Source organism: Macaca nemestrina, chromosome 2, assembly GCF_043159975.1.
Source record: "Macaca nemestrina isolate mMacNem1 chromosome 2, mMacNem.hap1, whole genome shotgun sequence".
Classification (NCBI taxonomy): domain Eukaryota; kingdom Metazoa; phylum Chordata; class Mammalia; order Primates; family Cercopithecidae; genus Macaca; species Macaca nemestrina.
This window is the reverse complement of record NC_092126.1, coordinates 19,901,121-19,927,271: the sequence shown is the minus strand read 5'-3', so window position 1 is coordinate 19,927,271 and position 26,151 is coordinate 19,901,121. Positions and strand designations below refer to the sequence as shown.

At 38.2% G+C, this 26,151-nt stretch overlaps 2 long non-coding RNA genes across 11 annotated transcripts in view; one reads left to right on the top strand and one right to left on the bottom strand.

Annotated features, from left to right (window-relative positions):
• The window catches only part of LOC105488959 (uncharacterized), a 227,902-nt gene that overhangs the window by 177,590 nt on the left and 24,161 nt on the right, over positions 1-26,151 (bottom strand). Inside the window, exon 2 of one of the 8 annotated variants that reach the window (XR_011619597.1) lies at positions 23,933-24,071. The exons of the other annotated variants lie outside the window; for them this stretch is intronic. This is a non-coding gene — a long non-coding RNA (uncharacterized lncRNA). The remainder of the gene's footprint in view (positions 1-23,932; positions 24,072-26,151) is intronic. 8 annotated transcript variants of the gene reach the window in all.
• LOC139361849 (uncharacterized) lies at positions 1,752-24,461 on the top strand. 3 transcript variants are annotated; one of them, XR_011619608.1, is made up of 3 exons: positions 1,752-1,978; positions 5,777-5,851; positions 24,343-24,461. It is a non-coding gene; the product is annotated as an uncharacterized lncRNA (long non-coding RNA). The 3 variants fall into 3 exon arrangements; XR_011619606.1 differs by lacking the exon at positions 24,343-24,461 and adding an exon at positions 21,335-21,444; XR_011619607.1 differs by lacking the exon at positions 24,343-24,461 and adding an exon at positions 18,689-18,820.

The window sequence follows — 26,151 nt, the reverse complement described above, 5'->3', positions numbered from 1 at the left end:
AGTTTTAAGAGTCAAGAATGAATACTGGAATGGTGTTGAGCTGACCCAGAAACTAGTTTGTATGAAGCAAGTAGAGAAGTAAAGATGGAGGTTTTCAAAAGGAAAGTCATAACTGAGAAAAAGGAATAATTAATCTTTGAATAGACAGGAAATAGAGTCCAGAGAGAGACTTAAAGTGCTGGGTTAGAGTCCTGGATTCTTTCCAGGGGGCACTTATGGGCCTCATCAACAAATGGAAAAGATCTGTCGAGGTTGCCAAGTAGTTCAGATACATGACACTGAAATTCCATTGACTGGAAACTTTGCGCTCCTGGAGTCTGTTGGATAAAAACTGACAGATTTCCTGTTTGTTTTTTTAAAGTCTGAAAATCACTACCTTTCTTTATACAACCTATGAATTTTATTAAACATTAATGGCAAGGCTGAAGTACCAAAAAGGGGGGACCTGACAAGCTATTTACTCAGTTTTACAATGCAATCCTAATGACAGGAGAAAATAGATGATAAAAGTATTTAGTAGTATATTTTCATAGGAATTTTAAAGATTATGGATTAAGCCCAATACAGCACAAAGATTATCTCTGCTAGATGTTCTGTGTTTGCCCCTCAGCATCCACTCTGTACCTCATCCGCTCTACCCTGTGCTGCAGGAAGCTGACATTTATGGATACATCAACCAGGTTAGCTCCTCTTCTGCCTTCCACTTCTGTCCAGCAGATGGGAACTACTAGCAGTGAATTAGAAAGTGGAAGAAGGATGAGATTATAGCAGCACGACTCAAAGACCGTGACCTCAGAACTTATTGATACCCTTAAAAATTGTGTTTATTGATAAGAGAAACTAAGACAAAAATTATACCTATTGATTTTACCATATGACAAATTAAAACAGAAAAATTTACATTGATATAATTTATTTAAAAAAATAATAAACTCATTGTACATTAATATAAATCAAGAATATGTTTATATGAAAAGTAACTCTATTTTCCCACATAATAGTAATTAAATTGGCATTGTTTTATGTTTTTGCAAATCTGCTTAATACCTAGCTTAATATAAAACAGCAGGATTTTCATATCTATTTCTGCATTCAATCTTTTGCAGTATTACATCATGTGGTCCCTGGAAAACTCCACCGTACTCTCATGAGAACATTAGAGAAAATAAGGCAAATAACATCTCAGTGTTAGTATAGTTTTGAAAATAGTTATGAGAGGTCTTGAGAACATCCAGGAGTCCCCCAAAAAACTGCTGGTTAGACTATGCCCCTGGCTCCCTCTCTGCCAAGCTGCAAGTTGGCAGTGGCAATGTTCCCTTATCAAAACTGCATCTCCTATTGGGAAGTCAACCCTCTCCTACAGGATAAATATTCCATCCCCTAGCCCTCTGTGCAAACCCCAGGGGTGATAAAGGCTCCCTGTTGTTGCTAGTCCTAGGGTGTTTCAGGATTCCTTGACTTGCCTTAATCTTGCCCACACCTTTGTAAATAGTCCCTTTGTTAAACTCTCCTCAATCTTTGTGTATGTATGCCTGTGGTAGACAGATGTAAATTGGACCTCCATGATCTCCGTCTCCTAGTATTTGCCTTTGTGTAATCTCATCCACTTGAGTGGGGGAGGACTTGTGACTTGCTTCTAACCCATAGAATGTGGCAAACATAATGAGATGTCACTTCCATGGTTACACTGTATTGTGCAAGACTCTGTCTTGCTAACAGATGCATTCTAGTGAGACTTGCTGGCTTGATGAAGTAAGTGACCATGTTTGGAGACATGGCCATATGACAAGGAGCTGTAGGCAGCCTCTGGAAGTGCAAGGCAACCTCTAGCCAACAGCCAGCATGATGCTGGACCTCAGTCCTGCAGCCACAAGTAAATAAAATGCGCCAAAAATGTGAGTGAACTTGAAAGCAATTCTTTCCCAGTTGAATCTCCAGATAAAAACACAGCCTCATCAATACTTCGACTGCAATCCTGGTAAGACTTAAAGCAGAGGAGCTGCCAAAACTGCATCCAGATTCCCTGATTCACAGAAACTATGAGATACTAAATACATATTGTTTTAAGGTGCTAAATTTGTGGTAATTTTTTACACAACAATAGGTAACTAACACAGTGCCATTTTCTCCCTAAACCCTAACTCAATACACACCAATTAAAAAATTAAAAAAATTTCTTTTACCACTGCCTTCCTATTTTTATCAGGCTTTCCCACATTTATTTCTATATTACTTAATGTCTAAGTCAGTAGCAACTAAAAATGTGAAGAAGTATGTAGTGATGTTGGAGTTAAGCATTTTAGTCATTTAAAATCTTGCTCCAGTTGACTTTTCCCTGAGTTGAAAAAATTTAGTATATACTAGTCATATATGCAAGGCCCGTTTGTTTTTAACTTATCAATTATTTGTAATTTGTTTATTTAACAAATATTTATTGAAAGCTCACTTTAGATCAGGAAGTATTATAGGAACTGTGGATGTAGGAGTGAACGAAACAAACCACCTAATCTCATAGAATTGATATTCTGCTAGAGGGAGACAGGTGGTAAACAAGAAAAATAGGTAAACTATGTAACACATTGGAAACTGATCAATACAGTCAAAGAAAAAAAGTCACACGGGGAAGGAGCATAGGGTGCATTGGAGTGAGGAAAGAGGTGCAATTTTAAATGAGTTGGCGAGGGAAGTATTGCCTGAGAAGAGGTCATCTGAGTAAAGCCCCGCATGGAGGTAATAAAGGAGCCATGAGAAAGCTGTAGGAAGAACAACCCAGGAAGACCAAATAGCAAGTGCAACAGCCCAGATATGGTAGCACATCTGGTGTGGCTGAGCAAGGGTAAGAGTAATGGAATTACAATCTGTAAAGGGGGAATGGAGATCAAATACGGCATTTACATCGTTGAAAGGACATTGGCCTTTACTCTGAATGACACAGGAAGCCATTGAAAGACTTTGAGCAGAAATATGATATGACTTGACATGTATTTTTAAATGGATCACTGGCTTCTGGGTTGAGATAGTCTACAGGGGACCAAAGAGGGAGCAGGGAAATGTTTAGGAAGTAAAGGCAATAATTCAGGCAATGGATGATGTTGGGTGAACCGGAATGATAACAGTAAAGGTGATGGGATTTCTAAACTGAGCAGCAGGGTTTGCTGATAGACTGGTTGTTGGTGGAGGAGGTGGCAAACGTGAGAAAAAGAGAGTTGCCAAAGATGACTCCAACTTTTTTGGCTTGAGCAACTGGAAGGGTAGAGGTGGCATCAATTGAGCTGGGAAAGGGTGTAGAAAGGGTAGGTTTGAGAAATAATCAGAGATAAGTTTTGATATGTTAAGTTTGAAGTATCCATTAGATGTCCATATGGAGATTCTAAATGCTCCCTTGTATATGAGAATGAACCTCAACACTATCGGCATTGGGCCAGGTAATTTTTTGTTGTGGAGTGTCGTCCTGTGCATGGTTAGATGTTTAGTGACATCTCTGCCATATGCCCACTGCATGCAAGTAGAGCCTTTACCTTCAACCCCCAGTTGTGACAACCAAAAAGCCTCCAGGCATTCCTAAATATCCCCAGGTTCAGGGGTGAGGAACATAATTGTCCTGGAGTAAGAACCACTGGAATGAAATGGAGTTATAAAGAGAAGTCTGGCTGAAGATATAAATTTGAAAGTCATCAGCATAAAGGTGATATTTGAAAGCATTAGACCAGTTGACAGCACCAAAGTATAGTCAGAAAGAAAAAGAGGTTTAAGAGCTCCAATATCTGGAAGTCAGAGAGATGAGGAGAGACCAGCCGAGGTTCAGCAAAAGAAACATATAAGGAGCAGTCATGTGTGAGGAAACCAGGAGACTGTAATGTCAAGCATGGGGGAAAAGATGTGCACAAAGGAGAAAATGTACTACTGTGTCAAATACTGTTGACAAATCCAGTAAAATAAGAATTAAGAATTGATCATTGGACTTAACACAAAGGTTATTGATGATCATGACATTGTCTATTTCTGGAGTAAATGGGGCAAAAATATATTCCTAACTGATTTCAGAAAGAACAAATTATAGACATTGACTAAAAATGTATGAAAATAATGATAGATGTTGAATATTTTTTCAATGAGTTTGCTACAAAGGGAAAGAGGAAAATCAGACATCAACTGGAAGGATAAGTGAAATGATGGAGAAAACAGAAGAGCATGTTTTGGTACTGATGCAATGACAAATTCAGTTCAGAGAAAAAAATTCAAAGCTGCAGAAGAGAGAGGAGAAAATTATTAGAGTGATATCATTGGATAAGCAAGAGAGAATTGACCATGACATGTAAATCATAACATATACATGTCAGTATATATAGTAGATGCCAAGGATGTTAAGCTTGAGATGCATATGGCAGATGCCCATGTTCTCTTGGCACTCTCCATCCTATACATGCCACAGCTCCTACCTCACTCACAACATGAGGGTTTTCACTAACTGGAAGAGCAAGTTGAGTCCACAGGTGTTGACCTCATCTCTTCCAAGCGGCCCTCCGCCAATGACAGATGGGTACTGGATATAAATACCTAAGGAAGTTTCTATACCATCTCTTAGAGGTCTCCAGTAGAACTGGCCTCCAGTTGTCCATGGCAGCAATCTGCTCATTGGCACACACTTCACTGGCTGCTTTCCCTTCCCTGTCTCACTTCATCTGCTGATAGTGCTAGTGCTTCCTGGGATAACCTCCCAAATAAGCTACCTACACTCAGACCCTTGTCTCGGTGTCTGTTTCTGGGGAAACCAACCCAAGACAGTGTAAACTCAAATGACTTTTAACTAAGCCCTACCTACTAGTTAGTAGTACAGTACTTCCTGTAAGAAAAATTGTCATTCCAGGCTAACTTCAAACAATGTCTTTCTGCCTTAACAAATTTCACTCCAGACTATAACACAATGGAATATTTATCTTGACTAAAATGGCCCCATATCTGTGCTTGAGTGTCATTCTCTGTCACATCAGTGTGACAGCACTAAGTGTTTAGCTTGAATAAGTGGTTCCCTGTCCTTTGATAGTACAACATGGGTCCAGAGTTCTCCTCATTACAATTTTCAGCTCCATCAAGAGTAGCTAGCCTAAGACATCTCAGAATTCCCAGAGATTTTCAACGTGTACTTCATTTGTTCTATTATGCACTCATTCTGTCTTGTCCATTTGAACTGGGTTCACCAGGGAATACAATTTAGATAGCCATTTTTTTTTTTTCTTTTTGCACTCTTTAGCCTGCCATTTTATTTTTAGCCTAAATTGTGTTGCTTCCTCATTCTTCACCCACTCCACCTCACTCAACTTACATTTAAAATCTCACAGAGCTGGGCAACTATAATGTAGTTCCTTCTCTTTTCTTAACACCCAAAATTTCAGTTTGCACAGTTAGGTAATACCAATATTTATGTAGTGCTTCATACGTGCCAGACACTGTTTTAAATGAATCAATTTTTTCTTCACATCAACAGGTACTATTATTATCTCCATTTTACAAAATTGAATTATTACTCATTTTAATTGGGATTTTGAATTTCCTAGCACCTCAGGGCTAGAAACAACCTTGAAAGTTTATTTAGGTAAGCTTTTCTTTTTTTTTTTTTTTTTTCTGAGACTGAGTCTTGCTCTGTCACCAGACGCAATCTTGTCTCACTGCAACCTCCACCTCCCAGGTTGAAGCAATTCCCCTGCTTCAGCCTCCCGAGTGGCTGGGACTACAGCCGCCCGCCACCACACCTAATTAATTTTTTTTTGTATTTCAGTAGAGATGGGGTTTCACCATGTTAGACAGGATGATCTTGATCTCCTGACCTCGTCATCCGCCCACCTTGGCCTAGGTAAGCTTTACTTGATAGAGATGTGTCCAAGCACCCTTAGGATAATTATAGACCTAAATCTTAGAAATAGCCTACAGATTTCTATAAGACTTAGCCTCGCCTTTCTCTCCTGCCAATCTGATATAAACATTCCTTTGCTCTAACACTTCAGTCACAGTGGCCTCATTCTGTTTGTCTAATGAGAGAAGCTCCCTTGGTTTCAGGGTTTTGATCAATGCTTTCCCCTCTGCCTGCCACTCTGTAGTAGACATAATAATAGCCTGCAAAGAAGTCCATGTCCTAATCTTCAAACCTGGGACTCTGTTACTTCATGTGGCAAAGGGACTTTAAAATGTGATTAAGCATCCTAAAATGAGAAGATTATCTTGGATTATTCAGGTGTGGCCAATGTAACCACCAGAGTCCTTATGAGAGGGAGACAGGAGAGTTAGAGTCGGGAAAGAAGATACGATCACAGAAGCAGTGGTCAGAGTGTTGCCATCACTAGAAGAGAGACTTTGGCCAAGGAATGTGAACAGTCTCTAGAAGCTGAAAAAACAAGGAAACAGATTCTCTCCTAGAGCCCCCAGAAGGAATGCAGCCCTGTTGACCCACTTTAGACTTCTGAACTCCATCACTGTAAGATAATAAATCTGTATTCATTTATGCCACTATGTTTGTGGTAATTTGTTACAACAGCAATAGAAACAAAAACACAGTCTATTTCACCCATCTCCCCTCTTCATTTTCACTCTTATTAGTCTTTTAGATTTTGATTCAAATATCTCTTCCTCAAGGACACTACCTTTATCACACAAACTCACCAAGAAATGCCCGTTACATTTTCAAAGCATCCCATACTTTCCCTTCATGATACTCAGCAATACTATTTGATTATTTAATTAATATCTTTGTAACCCACCAGACCACAATTTCCATGAGGGTAGAGCCTATTATGCTTTTTTCTTATCATTATATTCCAAGCATATCACACAGTAATATCACAAGCACTCAATAAATTGTTGTTTAATGAATAAATAAATAAATAAATACATAAAGTAATTAATATATGATCTGAAAATGATTTGCTAGCTCTACGGCATGTAAAGAGTATTGCTATAACTAACTGGTTAGCCCTCCAAATGAGAATCGATGCTATATACAAAAGGTACCCTAAGAGGATGGGGCCAAGATGGCCAACTAGAAGCAGTGGCCATCAGAGGCTCCCATTGAAAAGAACCATAATATCATGCGAATCCTGCACTATCAACCAAGGTATCCAGATTCTCCCATCAGGACTGACTAGGCAGCTGGTGTGATCCACAGAGAGGAAAAAAGAACAGTGTGGTGTGGTGGCCCACCTGAGAGCCACACAGGTCAGGGGAGCCCTCACTCCCCAGCTAAGGGAGGTGGTGAGTGAGCATGCTATCCAGCCAGGGAAACTGTGCTTTTTATATGGAAATGTGCAACCCCTGGATCAGAAGATCCCGCTTGCGAACCCATGCCACTGGGGCCTAGGGTCCCAATCCTGGAGCTACGCAGATTCTCAACAGCCTATAAGTTAGAATATGCTTAAGCCTGATGAGTTCCCAGCGGAGAGGGGGCAACCAGTACCACATCTGTGGCTGCCTGCTGTCTAAGCTGTTTCAGCTCCTTGGGGAAGGGGCAGCAGCCAGCACTGGGACTCATAACTACCTAACATGCTAAGCTCCCTGCACTGGGGAAAGGCAGCATCCATCGCTATAGCCCCAGGCCATGCTTTTCCTCTGCTGTGTCCAGTGAGGCTGGACAGTTTGGTCCCAAGAGGTGTCCCCCACAGCTCAACACATCAGCTGTGGCAGACTGTGGCCAGAGTGACTCTTCAGGACTGACCCTGACCCATCCTTCCTCACTGGACAGGGCCTCCCTGCAAGAACTCTAACAACTCCAGCCAGAGGCTCAAGGACAAAACCCTTATCTCCATAGGCCTGAGTGGGAGGGGTGGCTGCAGTCTCTGTGGACCAGCAGACTTAGCCTTTCCTCCTGGTAGTTCTGAGGAATCCAGGCAGCCCAGACAAGTGGGTTTCCTCCCAGCAAAACACACTCTCTCCACCAAGGGACAGTCAAAGTGCTTCATTAAATAGGTCCTGTTCCCTGTGCTACCTGACAGGGTGAGACCCTCCAACTGGGGTTGTCAGACGCCCTATTCAGGAACAATCCTACTGGCATCAGATTGGTGCCTCTCAAGGTCAGAGGTTCCAGAAGAAGGAGCAGGCACCCATCTTTGCTCTTCTCTAGCCTCCCTGAGTGACATCTCCAGATGTGGGAGCAAATCAGATGAATAGGGCCTGAAGTGAAACACCTGCAAATTGTGGCAACCCTCCAGAATAGGGACCTGACCATTGAAAGAAAAACAAACAAACAGCAATAAACAACAGCACCAACAACAAAAACGTCCTCACAAAAACTCCATCTAAGAGTCATCAGCCTTAAAGATCAAAACTGGCAAACTCATGAAGATGAGAAAGAATCAATGAAAAAATGCTGAAAATCCAAAAGGCTCTTCACCTCCAAATGATCAGAGTGCCTATCCAGGAAGGGCACAGAACTAGACCGAGGATAAGATGGATGAATCGACAGAAGTAGGCTTCAGAAGATGGGTAATTAAAAACTCCACCGAACTAAAGGAGCATGTTCTATCCCAATGCAAACAAGCTAAGAACCTTGATAAAAGGTGAGAGGAGCTGCTAACTTGAATAACCACTTTAGAAAGGAACATAAATGACTTCTTGGAGCTGAAAAACACAGCACGAGAACTTCGTGAAGCATACACAAGTATCAATAGCTGAATTGATCAAGCAAAAGAAAGGATATCAGAGTTTGAAGACCACCTTGCTGAAATAAGGCATGCAGACAAGATTAGGAAAAAAAAAAAAAAAAGATGAAAAGGAAAGAACAAAGCCTGCAAGAAATACGGGAATATGTAAAAAGACCAAACCTACAATTGATTGGAGTACCTGAAGGAGACAAGGAGAATGGAAATAAGCTGGAAAACATACTTCAGGATATAATCCAGGAGCACTTTCCCAACCTAGCAAGACAGGCCAACATGCAAATTCAGAAAATACAGAGAACATCACTAAGAGACTCCATGAGAAGGTCAACCCCAAGACACATAATCATCAGATTCTCCAAGGTTGAAATGAAGGAAAAAATATTAAGAGCAGTCAGAGAGAAAGGCCAGGTCACCTACAAAGCAAAGCCCATCAGACTAAGAGCAGGCCTCTCAGCAGAAACCCTACAAACCAGAAGACATCGGGGGCCAATATTCAACATACCTAAGGAAAAGAATTTTCAATCCAGAATTTCATATTCAGCCAAACTAAGCTTCATAAGCAAAGGAGAAATAAAATCCTTTCCAGACAAGCAAATGCTAAGGGATGTTGTCACTACTAGGCCTGCCTTCCAAGAGCTCCTGAAGAAAGCACTAAATATAAAAAATGAGAAACCAGTAGCAGCCACTGCAAAAACACACCAAAATATAAAGACCAATGACACAATGAAGAAACTGCATCAACTAACGGGCAAAATAACTAGATAGCATCATGATGACAGGATCAAATTTACACATAAAAGTAGCTACCTTAAACGTAAATGGGCTAAATGCCACAATTAAAAGATACAGACTGGTAAATTGGATAGAGTAAAGGCCCATTGGTGTGCTGTATTCAAGAGACCCATCTCATGTGCAAAGACACACACAGGCTCAAAACAAAGGGATGGAGGACAATTTACCAAGCAAATGGAAATACAAAAAAAGGAGGGGTTGCAATCCTAGTCTCTGACAAAGCAGATTTTAAAACAACAAAGATCAAAAAAGACTAAGACGGGCATTACATAATGGTAAAGGGATCCATTCAACAAGAAGAGCTAACTATTCAAAATAAATATGCACCCAATACAGGAGCACCCAGATTCATAAAACAAGTTCTTAGTGACCTACAAAAAGACTTAGGCTCCCACATAATAATAGTGGGAGACTTTAACACTCCACTGTCAATATTAGATCAATGAGATAGAAAATTAACAAGGATATTCAGGACTTGAACTCAGCTCTGGATTAAGTGGACCTAACAGACATCTACAGAACTCCACCTCAAATCAACAGAATGTACATTTTTCTCAGTGCCACATGGCACTTATTCTAAAATCGACCACATAACTGGAAGTAAAATACTCCTCAGCAAATGCAAAAGAATGGAAATCATAACAAACAATCTCTTAGACCACAGTGCAATCAAATTAGAACTCCAGATTAAGAAACTCACTAAAAAACATACAATTACATGGAAATTGAACAATTGAACCTGCTCCTGAATGACTCCTGGGTAAATAATGAAATTAAGGCAGAAATCAAGAAGTTCTATGAAACCGAAGAAAACAAAGAGACAACGTACCAGAATCTCTGGGACACAGCTAAAAGCAGTGTTAAGAGGGAAACTTAGAGCACTAAATGCCCACATCAGAAAGTTAAGAAAGATCTCAACTGGACTTCCTAACATTACAATTAAAAGAGCTAGAGAAACAAGAACAAACTAATACAAAAGTTAACAGAAGACAAGAAATAACTAAGATCAGAGCAGAATTGAAGAAGATAGAGACACAAAAACTCTCAAAAAAAACCAATGAATTCAGGAGCTGGTGTTTTGAAAAAATTAATAAAATAGATAAGTTGCCAGCTAGACTAATAAAAAAGAAAAGAGAAGAACCAAACAGATGCAATAAAAAATCATAAAGGGGATATCACCACTGACCCCACAGAAATACAAATTACCATCAGAGAACACTATAAACACTTCTATGCAAATAAATTAGAAAATCTAGAATCAATGGGTAAATTCCTGGACACATATGCCCTCCCAAGACTAAATCAGAAAGAAGTCAAATCCCTGAATAGACTAATAACAAATTCTGAAAATGAGGCAGTAATTAATAGCCTACCAATCAAGAAAAGCCAAGGCCAGACAAATTCACAGTTGAATTCTACCAGAGGTACAAAGAGGAGTTGGTATCATACCTTCTGAAAGTTTCCAATTGAAAAGGAAGGACTCCTCCCCAAATCATTTTTTGAAGCCAGCATCATCCAGATACCAAAACCTGGCAGAGACACAACAACAACAACAAAAAACTTCAGGCCAATATCCCTGATGAACACTGATGCAAAAATCCTCAATAAAATACTGGCAAACTGAATCCAGTAGCACATCAAAAAACTTACCCACCATTATCAAGTTGGCTTCATTCCAGGGACGCAAGGCTGGTTCAACCTACACAAATCAATAAACGTAATCCATCACATAAACAAAACTAAAGACAAAAACCATATGATTACCTCAATAGATGCAGAAAAGACCTTTGATAAAATTCAACATCCCTTCATGTTAAAAACTCTCAATAAACTAGATATTGATGGAACATCTCTCAAAATAATAAGAGCTATTTATGACAAACCCACAGTCAATATCCTACTGAATGGGCAAAAGCTGGAAGCATTCCCTTTGAAAACTGGTACAAGACAAGGATGCTATCTCTCACCACTGCTATTCAACATAGTAATAGAAATTCTGGCCAGGGCAATCAGGCAAGAGAAAGAAATAAAGGTTATTCAAATAAGAAAACAGGAAGTCAAATAGTCTCTGCAGACAACATGATTGTATATTTAGAAAACCACATCATCTTAGCCCAACAATTCCTTAAGCCAATAAGCAACTTCAGCAAAGTCTCAGGATACAAAATCAGTGTGCAAAAATCACACGCAATCCTTTACACCAACAATAGACAAGCAGAAAGCCAAATCATGAATGAACTCCCATTCACAATTGCTACAAATAGAATAAAATACCTAGGAATACAGCTAACAAGGGATGTGAAGGACTTCTTCAAGGAGAACTACAAACCACTGCTCAAGGAAATAAGAGAAGACACAAACAAATGGAAAAACATTCCGTGCTCATGGTTATGAAGAATCGATATCATGAAAATGGCCATACTGCCCAAAGTAACTTATAGATTCAATACTATTCCCATTAAACTACTATTGACATTCTTCACAGAATTAGAAAAAAAAACCTTTAAATTCATATGGAATCAAAAAAGACTCCGTATAGCCAAGACAATCCCAAGCAAAAGGAACAAAGCTGGAGGCATCATACTACCTAACTTCAAACTATATTACAAGGCTACAGTAATCAAAACAGCATGGCAATGGTACCAAAACAAACATATAGACCAATGGAACAGAAAAGAGACCTCAGAAATCACACCACACATCTACAATTATCTGATCTTCAACAAACCTGACAAAAACAAGCAATGGGGAAAGGATCTCCTATTCAATAAATGGTGCTGGGAAAACTGGCTAGCCATATGCAGAAAACTGAAACTGGACCTCTTCCTTACACCTTATACAAAAATTAACTATAGATAGATTAAAGACTTAGGTGTAAAACACAAAACCATAAGAACCCTAGAAGAAAACCTAGACAATACCATTCAGGACATAGGCATGGGTAAAGATTTCATGACAAAAATGCCAAAAACAACAGCAACAAAAGCCAAAATTCACAAATGGTATCTAATTAAACTAAGGAGCTTCTACACAGCAAAAGAAACTACCATCAGAGTGAACAGGCAACCTACATAATGGGAGAAAACTTTTGCAATCTACCCATCTGACAAAGGGCTAATATCCAGAATTCACAAGGGGTTACAAGAGAAAAAAAACAACCCCATGAAAAAGTAGGCAAATGATATGAATAGACACTCTCGAACGAAGACATTTATGTGGTCAAAAAACATATGAAAAAAGCTCAACATCACTGATTACTAGAGAAATGCAAATAAAAACCACAATGAGATACCATCTCACTCCAGTCAGAATGGTGATTATTAAAAAGTCAAGAAACAATAGATGCTGATGAGACTGTGGAGAAATAGGAATGCTTTTATACTGTTGGTGGGAGTGTAAATTAATTCAGCCATTGTGGATGACAGTGTGGTGATTCCTCAAGGATCTAGAACCAGAAATCCCATTTGACCCAGCAATCCCATTACTCGGTATATACCCAAAGGAATATAAATCATTCTACTATAAAGACACATGCACATGTATGTTTATTGCAGCACTATTTACAATAGCAAAGTCATGGAACCAACTCAAATGCCCATCAACAATAGACTGGATAAAGAAAATGTGGTACATATACACCATGGAATACTATGCAGCCATGAAAAAGAATGAGATCCTGTCCTTTGCAGGGACATGGATGAAGCTGGAAGCCATCATCCTCAGAAAACTAACACAGGAACGGAAAACCAAACACCATATGTTCTCACTCATAAGAGGGAGTCGAACAATGAGAACACATAGACACAGAGAAAAGAACAACGCACCAGGACCTGTTGTGGGTGGGGAGCAAGGGGAGGGAATGTATATGATGAGTCAATAGGTGCAGCAAACCACCATAGCACACATAACTATGTAACGAACCTGCATGTTTTGTACATGTATCCCAAAACTTAAAGTAAAAAAATTTTTTAAAGGCACCTTAATTGTCTATGAAACATTATTCCTATATTTAAAAGGTACCAGAGGCCAGGCACAGTGGCCCATGCCTGTAATCACAGCACTTTGGGAGGCCGAGGCAGGTGGATCACCTGAGGTCAGGAGTTCAAGACCAGCCTTTCCAACATGGTGAAACCCTGTCTCCACCAAAAATACAAAAATTAGCAGGTGTGGTGGTACACACCTGTAGTCACAGCTACTCAGGAGGCTGAGGCACGAGAATCGCTTGAACTGTGGAGGTGGAAGTTGCAGTGAGCTGAGATTGCTCCTTTGCACTCCAGCTTGGGTGACAGAACGAGTCTCCAACTAAAACAAACAAACAAACAAAACACATAGACACCAGAAGTTTATGGTCAGAAACATTGCTTTCTGGTTAATGAGAAATTGGAAACTCCCACCTTGATTCCCTTGATCACATTTCAATGTTTCTGTTTCTAAATCATGTCTTTTTCTTGTTTGCACCAACTCAAATACATGAAAAATTTGAAAAGAACGTTAGCTCTGCAACTGCTTTAGTAACTCTGTTAGTCAAGATAATCCTTGCTGTTTAGTATTTAAAAAATCCCCAAATCTCACTTGTTTTAGACACAGATAAAATTATTTCTTGTGCTTACAAAGGCTGAAGAGAGTCAGCAGAGTTGTCCTCTGTCTGTGAATCAAGAATTCAGAGTCCTTTCACCCTGTGATGCCACCATTTCAACCTCTGACTTCCAAGGCTATTGTGTCAGGACAAAGTACAAAGAACTCGTAGTTCTTAACTGCCTTGGTCCAGAGGTGACACAAATCCTTCCACTCACAAGACATTAGCCAGAACTTGAAACTTTGGCCCAACGTAACTACAAGGCAGTCTGGGAAATTTAAGGGGACACCGGGACTATTTGGTGAGCATCATTTTCTTTTCTACAATAATTGTAAATGTTTTTGGCAACATTTCACTGTTTATAAGTTATAAGTAAAAGAAAATGTTGCTTCTCCAATTATATTTTAATGCACGTAGAAAGTTCCAGCTCTTCAAAGAAGTACAGTGACACATTCGTAAACAGTCTTTTGTGAATAATCACTTCAAATGTTTCTCTTTTAATGAAAGATGTGTTCCTATTGGCTTTTCTTAAAATAGCGTATGCAGAGATGTGCTGGAGCCGGCTCGCACTAGCTCTGAAGCTGATTTTGCACCTCTACCGAACTCCTAACTTTGTGTTAGGTGACATCATAATGGTAGCTTGAATGTGGTCACAGTGGAAGTATTTACACCATGGAAATCAGCAAACACAACAAATCAGCACTTTTGTTTGTTTTTCAAACAGTCAGTTGTTAAACATTTACTAGTATGTCACTATGTACACTGGTATTTAAAATGATTGTTTGCTCCTGGAAATCAGATTGTAACAGTGTTAAAATGACTTAGTTCTAAAGTTTTAAAACCACATTTTTTGTGCCTGTGTGTCCGGCAACACAACATAGTAAAAGGCTCTAGTAGAAGGGTCAGGAAATCAAATCTATTCCACATTTTGCCGCTAATCATTCATGGTCCTTAACCAAATCAATCTCTCTTGGATGCGGTGTGTCTAGTGTAAAAGAAGGAGATTGTGACAGCGAATCTCCCGAGCCCCTTCTTGTTTTAATATTTAGGATACAAGTTCCAGGCTGAGTCAAAACATGACCTCTTACTCTGTGTTAAGATTGAAGCTACCTAGAAACACCTACTTATTTCAAGGGCAGAATATTGCAGTTTATTTCTGGATGTTTCTGTTAGGATTTGTGTTTTACTCTAGAAGTAGTGTGTGGCAATAGCACAAATATATACATGAAATAATGGCGCTGTGTTATTGCAAATTGAATAAAAGATTAACATTGCAGGGAATTCACATTGTAAGCTCTGTCTTCTTGAGAATTAATCTACTACATCAGCAGCATTTCTTTTTTCTTTTCAGGTCATGTTCTTACATTGGCTTTTGTTTTAATTATACATTGCTGCATACATATCATCTCCAGACTTAACTACTTAAAACATAAACTCGTTTACTACAGTTCACAATTTTCTGGGTCAGGGATTCAGGCATCAAATAGGATTGGTAGGTGGTATTCAGCTGGCAGCTAGGCTGATCTAGAGTATCCAAGATAGCTTTACTGGTGTGCCTGGTAAATTGACAGGGACAGCGCAGAGCTGGGTTCACCTTGGCCTCTCTTTGATTCTCCAGCAAGAGAGTCAGACTGCTATATGGCACCTCAAATTTTCCAGAGACCAAAGCTGAAGATGCCAGTCCTTGAAAAGGCCAGGTCTGAAATCGACATATGTCACTTCTCCTATACACTTTTACTGAGGCAGCCACAAGCCAGCCCAGAGTCTGTGGGAGTGATATCAAGTCATTTGTGAGCACTTACAATCTTCTATAAAATCAAGACATATCTTAAATACCACCAAGCCTTTGTGAAGGCCCTCTGCAATCCTGACTTCTCCCAAATATGCCACTGCTGCCACCGCCAACAGCAGAGAAATAAATCTCTCTCTTAAGCTCCCACTACATCACAATTCCTGTTTTAAAGCCTGTGTTTTTTTTATTGTAGCTACTTTGCATTCTTGCCTTATTGTCACCATTTATCTTAGGTGTTAACACTATGCTTTGTCCCTCTATACAAGCTTTGCAGCATTTACCACAATATTAGTATATAGTAATTATACAAAAACATGTTAATTGTATCAATATATTACAAAATATTGTTTGTCTACAAAATTGTATATATTATGGCTAGAAACCCTGGTGCTTAATTTAACTTCTAGTAAAGAAAACATAGAATACACCCATGACCTTGCCAAAAATTTTGACAAAATGAAAATTTAAATAAATCTGTATCACAAAACACCATAAACAAAGTTCAAAGAGAAATGAAAGATTTAGAGAAAATATTTGTATCGTTTATGATTAGAACATGAATTAGTATCCAAATTTTACAAGAAAACCTACGAAACAATAGAAAAAGATAAACCACACAAGAGAAAAATGTGAAAAGGATTATTCACAATGTGAATAAGCCATTCACAGAAGTAAAAATACAAATGACCAAGAAAAGATGCTAAACCTCACTAATAAACAGGGACTTGCAAATTACAATCACGGTAATAGCATTGCATACTTTAAAACTTGACAATATTAAGTGTTTGCAATACTCTAAAGAAATGGGAACTGCTGATAGAACTGAAATTGGTACAGATATTTTGGAGGCCAATTCAGTAGTATTTACTGAAACAAAAAAATACATATACACCATCTGTGACCCAGCATTTCCACTTCTCATTAACTTTCATTGTTCCCATGCAAAAGGAAATATTTTTATGTTGTCAAAATTATTGACAAAGTTATTATATTTTACCACATTTTAAGATAGCAGTTAAATAAAATGCCTGTTGTACTAGCCATAACCTACACAGTTTTGTAGGCAGGTATGATCTTGAGTGTATTAATATAATTGATCTCTTTCAAACAATTATTATGTGTAAATAATTATGTTAAAAGTTAGTAGAGTTATATAGAATTATTTTTAAACTTCAAAAAAAAAAAAAAACTAACAAGAAACAACCTAAATAATCATCAATAAGGGAAGTGCTAAACAAAAGATATTAATCTCAGTTTTTAAAATGGGGGTAAATTTTTATATATTAACATGTGCTTGTCTCCAGGACAAGTTACCAAGTAAAGTAGAACATGGTAAAACATTATATATATAATTCGTATATATATATATATGAATTATATTTATGTTAAAAACAATACAATACTATATATTGTTACAATTTTGTAATAATGACATGTAAGTGCAAATAATTAGGTCTGGAAGAATAATAGAGAGCTGTTAATAGTGGTGAACTGGAGAGATAGAGAGGCTGAAATTCAAAGCAGAGATTAAAAAAGGACTTTAGCCCCACATTTCAGTTTCTACTAAGACAATATATTTATTTGTGAAAAGTAAAAATAATTTTTAAAATTAATCGCAAACATTTTTATTTCAGAATGTTTGAAGAGGTAGGTTACTATATATCAGTAGCAAAATGAGATGTCCACGTTTTATTTTTAAGTGAACAAAGGATGTTTCAGAGCAATTTGTGTAATATAACTCCATTTGACTGAAGAGGGAGAGAAAATCTGTCACATTGACATGTGTTCTATTTAAGTGGGAAATACATGGAAATGGAAAGATCCCCACAAACTGGTAATGGTGGATACTTTGTAGGGGAAGAGAGTTAAGATGAGAGGTAGAGAGGACAGGAGAAGATTTTTTTTTTTAACGCTTCTGTACTGTTTCAATGTTATGAGTGTGTACTATTCTTATGATTTTAAAAAATCCAATTTAAAAAGTTAATTCAGTGTGGCCTACTTGGCTAGTTATAAAACATCCTAAATTTCACATCTAAACCATGGACTATTTCTAGGTCTCATTTTTGCTTAAAAGATGGAAGCATTTGTATGTAAGGAACTGAGTTGAAGTTTATGCATTAAATCAACAGATAACAACCTTTTCAGTTCATGTGTTCACTGATCGGCCTCCTTCGTTAGGAGTGAAGGAAATAGAAAAATGCAATGATTAATTTCTAAGGGTTAGGGAAAATGCTCTAAAAGGGACTCCTGGCTGGGCATGGTGGCTCATGCCTGTAATCCCAACACTTTTGGAGGTTGAGGTGGGCAGATCCCTTGAGGTCAGGAGTTCAAGACCAGCCTGGCACATGGTGAAACCCCGTGTCCACCAAAAGAATACAAAAATTAGCTGGGCATGGTGGTGCGTGCCTGTAGTCCCATTTACTTGGAGGCTGAGGCAGGAGAATTGCTTGAACGTGGGAGGCAGAGGTTGCAGTGAGCTGAGATTGCCCCACTGCACTCTAGCCTGGGCAACAAAGTGAGACTCCATCTCAAAATATAAAAAATAAATAAATAAATGGGACTCATTACTTTTTATTATCATTGCTTTGTAAATCTTCAGGCAAAGGGTGTAAGAGCTAAATAATCTGAACAAAATCTGGATCAAAAAATTTGATACAGACCAAATTATAAAGCAAGTCCTGGAAGAGACTGTAGTAATTGTGCAATCACTTTCATTAACATAGTCACTAAGGGGTAAGTGTATAAACTGACATTGTTACTTGTTACTGCCCCACCCCTTTTTGCCCTCAAAAAAAGAAAAAGAGTTTTACAAAACGAGTCTGTTTTGATGGTATCAAACATGGTAGGAAGAGCCTCTTCCTTTAATCATTTCCTGTTTGTCAGTTTTCTATCTAGGTGTCAGGTTTAAATTTGGAACATGCAGTATGCAGTGAATTATTCTCAAGCAAAAAAAGGCAAAGAAAAAGAAACAACACCTCAGATTATGTATTTGAAAATAAAATACAATTTAATGCATAAAGCAATGTTATTTTTTACAGTTTAGTAACTCATCTGCTATAAATTGTGTTAAAATACGTAATGTCAGTGACTGTCAGAATTAAATATGGCTCTAATTGTGAATTGTGAGACTGTGATTTGAAGCTTGATTTGGGAAATGCTTACATTGCATGATTATAAAGTAAAAGTGATAATGAAGAATGATAAATTCCAAAATGGAGAAAAGTCAAAGTTGAAATGCCAAGAGAAAATATAAGGCAGGAACCTCCAAAGAAAATGATAAGAAGTGAAAGATGGCCAAGCACAGTGACTCACACCTGTAATCTCAGCACTTTAGGCAGGCCAGGCCGAAGATTGCTTGATCCCAGGAGTTTGAGGTTAAAGTAAGTTATGATTGCACCACTGCACTCCAGCCTGGGTGACAGGATAAGACTCTGTTTCTAAACAAACAAACAATAAAACAGTGAAAGAGTGTTCTAACAGAAAATAAGAAATACAATAGCACCGATCAAATCACATGATTTGTATTGGATTCACATATACAAAAATGGAGTTCTCTCTTAGCTATTACACAGAGAAAAGGAAGAGGGAAAAGCCCTATTAGATCCTCTTGATGATTGACCCTAAGAATAATGAAGCACTAAGAGAATTTTCTCTAGGCCTGTGATATGGTTTGGCTGTGTCTCCAATCAAATCTCATCTTGAATTGTAGCTCCCATAATTCCCACATGTTGTGGGAGGGACCTGGTGAGAGAGAATTGAATCACAGGGTTGGTTCCCCCATATTGTTCTCATGGTAGTGAATAAGTCTCACGAGATCACATGGTTTTATAAGGGGTTTCCCTTTTCACTTGGTTTTTATTCTTTCTTTCCTGCCGCCATGTAAGACATGCCTTTGGCCTTCTGCCATGATTGTGAGGCCTCTCTAGCCATGTGGAACTGTGAGTCCATTAAATATCTTTTTCTTTATAAATTATCCGGTCTCAGATATGTCTTTATCAGCAGCATGAAAATGGACTAATACAGCCTGTGTGTGCCTCAGTAAATAGTAGAGTATAGCCATATCTGGATCTTCTAGTACAATACCAGTTTATTTATTTTTAAATGTGAAATAATTGACACAGTCAAATGCACAAACCTTTAGTGTATAGCACAATTAATTTTACATATGTATACATCCATGTAACTATTACCCAGGTCAATATATAAAAGATCCTATCACTATAGAAGATTTTTTAAAGTGATCCTTCCTGGTCATTTCCTTTTCCTCCAAAGGTAGCCATCCATACTACAACTTTTATTATCATAGTTTAATTTGCATGTTTTTGAACTTAATATCAATGAAATCATACAATACGTAGTCTCGTGTCTGGCTTCATTCATTGTTTAATGACATATCCATTGTTTCCATTTGGGAATCATTATGAATGAAGCTACTATGAACATTCTTTAAGAGTGTTTTGGTGGAAATACGTCTTCACTTGATATTCTTTGAGCATATACATAAGAGTAAAATTGCTGATTCATAGGTTGGATGTATGCTTAACTTTATTAGAAACTGACGAAGTTTTCCAGATTTAGGAATTTGTGGTATGCATTATATATTAGCCTCGTTCCTGATCCTATTTTCTGCTCATCTTTGATTTTTCATATATATTTCTCATATTTTTCATACTTATTTTACCTTACTCTTTATCATGACTGGCCAGGTATTTAATTTTCAGAGGTAGAAAGATAACCAACAACTCAGTGATAAATTTCTAATTCATATGTCATGATTTTCTGGTTATCTACTGTTGTATAACAAACTCCTCCAAAATTTAGTAGCTTGAAACAACAAGAATCATTTGTTTTGCTCGCAAATCTGCAATTTTGGTAAGGCCTAGTGGAAATAGCTTGTCTCTATTCATCAGCTTGAATGACTCAACTGTGGCTGGAGGGTCCACTTCCAAGACAGCTCATGCACGTGGTTGACAGGTTGATGCTTATTTCAGATGGGTGCTTGATTGAAGCTGTTAGACAGGGATCTGGATATCTTTCCCTGTGGGAAACCCTTTCTCCATAGGGTTGCTTGAGCTTCCTCACATCATGGCAACTGGTTTCTAAGAATAAGTGTTTTGCAAGAAAATAAGAAAATGGAAATTCCAATTTCTTAAGGCCTGGGCCCCAAATTGACAAGTGTCACTTCTGTATTTTATTTGTCAAAATAGTCATGGAGCCTTTCCAGATTCAAGGGGAAGGGATATGAATGCCTACCCCTCAATGGAGGAAATAGCAAAGATTTTTTGAGTCACTTCAATCCACACAGTATACTCTTTGGCAAAAAAGAAAAAAAAAAAGTATTTATATTCCTCCAACATGTAAAATACACTCATTCTTTGCCAAGAATGTCTTAGCCCATTACAGCATCAGCCTCAGGCTCAAGGTATTAAATATTGTCATCTAAATAAAGTTGTATTACCTAGCTCAGGTTGCCATAAAAAGTACCATGGACTGGATGCCTTAAACAATAGAAATTTTTTTTTCTCACAGTTCTGGAAGCTGCAAAGTCCAAGATCAAGATTCAACAATGTTTCATTTCTGGTGGAGACTCTGTTTCTGGACTTCAGATGGTCGCAATCTCTCAATGTCATCACATGGCGGGGGCTGGCGGGGGGGGTGGAGACGGGGAGAGATAGAGATAGAGAGAGAGAGAGAGAGAGAGAGAGAGAGAGAAAGCACTCTCTTCCTCTCTTCCTCTGCTTATAAGGTTATAGTCCTATTGAATCAGAACCTCAACGTTATGACCTCATTTATCTTTGATTACCTCCTAAGATCCTATCATCAGATATAGTCCCACTGAGGGTTAGGGCTTTATCATACTAGTTTTGGGTAACACAATCCAATTCATAGCACACATCTAGCTGCTGATACTCAGGTAAGGTTTCTTGAGTATAGGTCACTGAGTGTAGATCCTGTTGATCACAGAACCTATAAGTTAAAGAGAAAAGTATTCTCAACTTATAATAGCGAGAAAGAGATTTGATGCCCATAATAGACAGTCCCACTCAAAAAGGAAGGGAACAAAAGCATAGCAGTCACAGATCCATAGCAATTCTGAAGCCCAATCTGGCACATGGCACCAATCCCTTTGATAAGGGTCTAGTTCTGCTGTGAGTGATTATCTTTGGCTCTTAGCTTTGACTGCTGGGCTCTAGGATCTTCCCTCTGAATTATTATTTCACATCAATTTAAAAAGGTCTATGTTTGCAGCAAGGTAGCTTTCTTAGCTTGCTTCTTAACAATATAAATTCATTTTATATTATCTCTCATTCCAAGTTGCTTTGATTCCTTTAACAATTTTATAGAGTTTTATATCAATGTATAAAAAACTCCAATAAACAAAGGCACACTTACATTTTTCTGAGATGAGCCCTTCTATATCTGGGCCATGTATAAGTCTGCTATGGGACAACAACTTTAAGATTTATGAAATCCATATTCTTTAGCTGCAGGGTCTATAAAAGGCTGTCTTTAAATCTTACATCTACATACTTGAGATATTTACCCTGAGATCATGTTCTGTTGATAGCTCTAGATTTGATCTTGCTGTTTATTACTCTGAAATATTTTACTGCAAGACACTGGGTATGGAAAACAGTTTCATCTTCAAGACAAGCAAGTCCTGAATATTTTCTATTTCCTCTAAATTTGACTCAAAAACTTAACAGTTAATTCTTTATTTCCTCTCTCTCTTCTTACAAGCAGTGAAGAAGTTAACTTATAAATTATCACAATCAGTAGAAGCAACCAGTTAGAACTTTCTACATTCTGCCTGGAAATATCCACAGCCAAGTCCATGAGTGCTTTATGTATTTATTCTTTCTATTTTCCCAGTTACCACAGACGGCAGTGTTGACATACCATGTGACACAACATAACAAGGATCCTTTTCCCCTCATTCTCAAATAGCACTTTCCTCCTCATCATAGGAGCCCTCAGCAGTGACCTCTTGAGGCCCTTTGAGCTTTCATTTCCAGTCTCCTTGAGGCTCTTTCAACGTCCACCCACTGCCCAGTTCCAAAGCCAGTATCACATGTTTAATGTTTTTGTTATGAAGCATCCCTTTTCCGAGAACCGTTGCTGTACAATAAATTATACCAAAATGTAATGGTTTTGAACAATAGTTATTTAATTATACCTCATTTTTTTGTGGGTCAGGAATTTTGGCAGGGCTCAGCAGAGTGATTCTTCTGCTCCATGTTACATTGACTGAGGTGACTCAGTGGTACTCAGTTGTGGCAAATGGGTTAGTTTGGAAGGTCCAAGACACCTTCTTCATACGTCTGAAGCATTTTGATGGGGATGGCTGGAAGTCTGAGCTTAACTGGAGTACCTACATGTGACCTCTCCAGCATAACCACCTCAGGGAGTTGGAATTCTTACAAAGCACATTAGGACTTCCAGGGAGTGTATGCCAAGGAACCAAAGCAGAAGCTCCTAAGCGTCTTCTGATCTGGGCTTGGAAGACCTACAATGTATTCTTTCTGCTACATTCTACTAGCTGTGAGTGAGTCACAGGACCTGAAGGCCAAGGGCAAGGGGATGAGGAGAAACAAGGAAGTTTGGTTCATTGGGGGACATCTTTGGAGACTTGATACCATATACAGTACAAAATTAGTATGTTACTTGAAGACTAATAAGAAGCATTGCAATGTCACCATTCTTTATCCAACCAACAAATTAGCATGGCCTACTTTTAGCTATTATGGGCATTCTCTGTGTTGTGTAATCATAGGTAAATTATTTCAACTTTCTGTAATTCATTTTTGTCATTTGTTAAATGTGGTTGATAATACCTGTGTCATAAATTTGTTGGGAGATTATAAAGTGTTTAGTTGAGTGTCTAGCACAGAGTAAATGTGAGGCATAAAATATAAACATGTAATATTATTCATCATTATTCCTATAGGAATTCTATCAAAAAGGAATTATATGTAACATAATAAACAAACAAATAAAAAAACACAGAGAAAGTACTGAGAGCTAACAAAAGCGATTTTGTTTTATTGTTGAATCTCAGATATTTATAAATGGTATTTATAAACAGTGAGTAGAAAGGTGAAAGGGCATTGATACAGGTGAGCTTACCTTAGGGCAATACTGATTCATACTTCTAAATCTCTCAATGATGCTGGTAGGTCTCAAAATTGTTCTGGAGAGTGTTCCAAAGATGAGGTAAAAAGAAGATTCATGTCATCCTTAGAGTCTTCTCTGGTTTAGACTGTTCCTAAGAATGAAAAGTCATCTGCTTTACACCCCCAGGGAACCATTCTGTTTCAGAACCAATTGTGAATTTAAAAGGAACTTCAGAGTTACTAAATTTTTTGCCCCAAATTTGAGAGCCTATAGACAATGAGGCCAGCCAAATGTTTGCTCTAATGAGTACAGTTTTAAATGTGATGCTCTCATGAAAGTGTGCTCTACTTTTGGAGTTGGTCAAAGCATTCAAAATCTTTTTCTTTTCTTTTCTTTTCTTTCTTCCTTTTTTTTTTTTTTAGATGGAGTCTCCTTCTGTCACCAGGCTGCAGTGCAGTGGTGCAATCTCGGCTCACTGCAACTTCCGCCTCCCGGGTTCAAGTGATTCTCCTACCTCAGCCTTCTGAGTAGCTGGGACTACAGGCATGTGCTACCACACCCAGCTAATTTTTGTATTTTTAGTAGAGACGGAGTTTCACCATGTTGTCGAGGATTGTCTTGATCTCTTGACCTCGTGATCTGCCTACCTCTGCCTCCCAAAGTACTGGGATTACAGGCATGAGCCACCACACCCAGCCAGCATTCAAAATCTTAATCCTCAAGATTGCCTCCAAAGAAAGACATCTTCATTTCCCAGACCCCACACAGACCATTCTCTCAACCCATTTGCACTTGCTCTCTCTTAGGTCTGCAGATGGGTAATTAGTAGGATTGAAATAAGCTCATGAGGGCATGGCACTCCCCTTCCTCAGGAGACATGCTCAGTGAAGATGAAGGTTTCTTTTCTGGAATCTCTTTAAGAGGAACAAGTCTCTGGTCTTGGTCATATTTCCCTCTCTTCTTTTCAACCAATTTTCTCCCAACACTGACATGTTTGCTGTCATAAAGTTGTAAACATATCTGTGATGCTGCTGGAGCTAAGCATTTTCATGAGCTGTGTGGCTAATTGAGGCCTTCTAGGAAGGTCAGATTAGGCCTGAGAACTAAAGTGTCCTACATGTTAGTGGGGTCATGGTGATAAATTGTAGTCATTCTTATTTATTGACTGGTAGTGCAGTAGCATGGAGTTGAGAATTTAGATTAAGAAAGAGTAACTAAATATGAATTGACTAGCCCATGTGCAATGATGCCAAATAGTACATTACCAATAGACTGATTAGAAATGTTGGAATGCTATGCTCCCGGTCCAGCTACTTGGATTTTTATCTCGTTTTTCTTCTACCAAAAACCTAATGGCTTGAATTTGCTTGCCTCATGTCATACCCAAACTAAGAGGAAAGGAGCAATTTGGGGCTATGGATTTATAATGGGAGGCACTTAAAAAACAGCTGGAAAGGCATTGATACAAGCTTGCAGATCTCTGAGCAACAACCTTGCTTGAGTGTCTGTCCATACAGAGCCATGCCTGGAACAATGTTTGCATCCACATATCTAAAGAAGCAAGAAAGCATATGAGACGAAAGAGTCATTTTTTTCTGAATGAGAGAAGCAAATTTTAGCTCATTTTCAGTGCTTGGTTTATGTCTCAAAGAAGACTAACAATATTAATGATCAAGTGTAGGACCAAAACTAATACTAATCTAGAAATTGTTATCTTTCATGGTGGATTAAAATCTGAGCTTATTTTTACTTCAAAAATGAATGTGGTTAAAGATCAACTTCTATCCCTTAGTTTCTCATTTCAGTCATGATACCCTTCACATCAAAGCTAATTCACTGAAATAGAAAAATCAGATCTCCAAGAAGTGGTGAGGCAGATTCTAAATTAACAGACTTCATTATTAGGGTAAGGGAGCAGCAGCAAATCAAAAGTCAGTTTGAGAGCTCGTTATTATTATTATGCTTATAATAATAAGTCCTCCATTTATTATTATATTTTCACTATTATTTTGAGTTACTTGACCACTCAGATGTTTCACTGTATATAATTAACCTATCAGAGGACAAGTCTATAATTTCTGGCTTTGCCCTATTGAAGTTACAGCAATTGTTAAAACCTGAAAAAGAGTTTCTGTTCCATTTTCTAATTCCATGAAAGACTGACTCATTTGTAAAATGCCTCCACATTTGTAACTGAAGATATGCACCAATTCACTCAGGAAAGAAGCCTT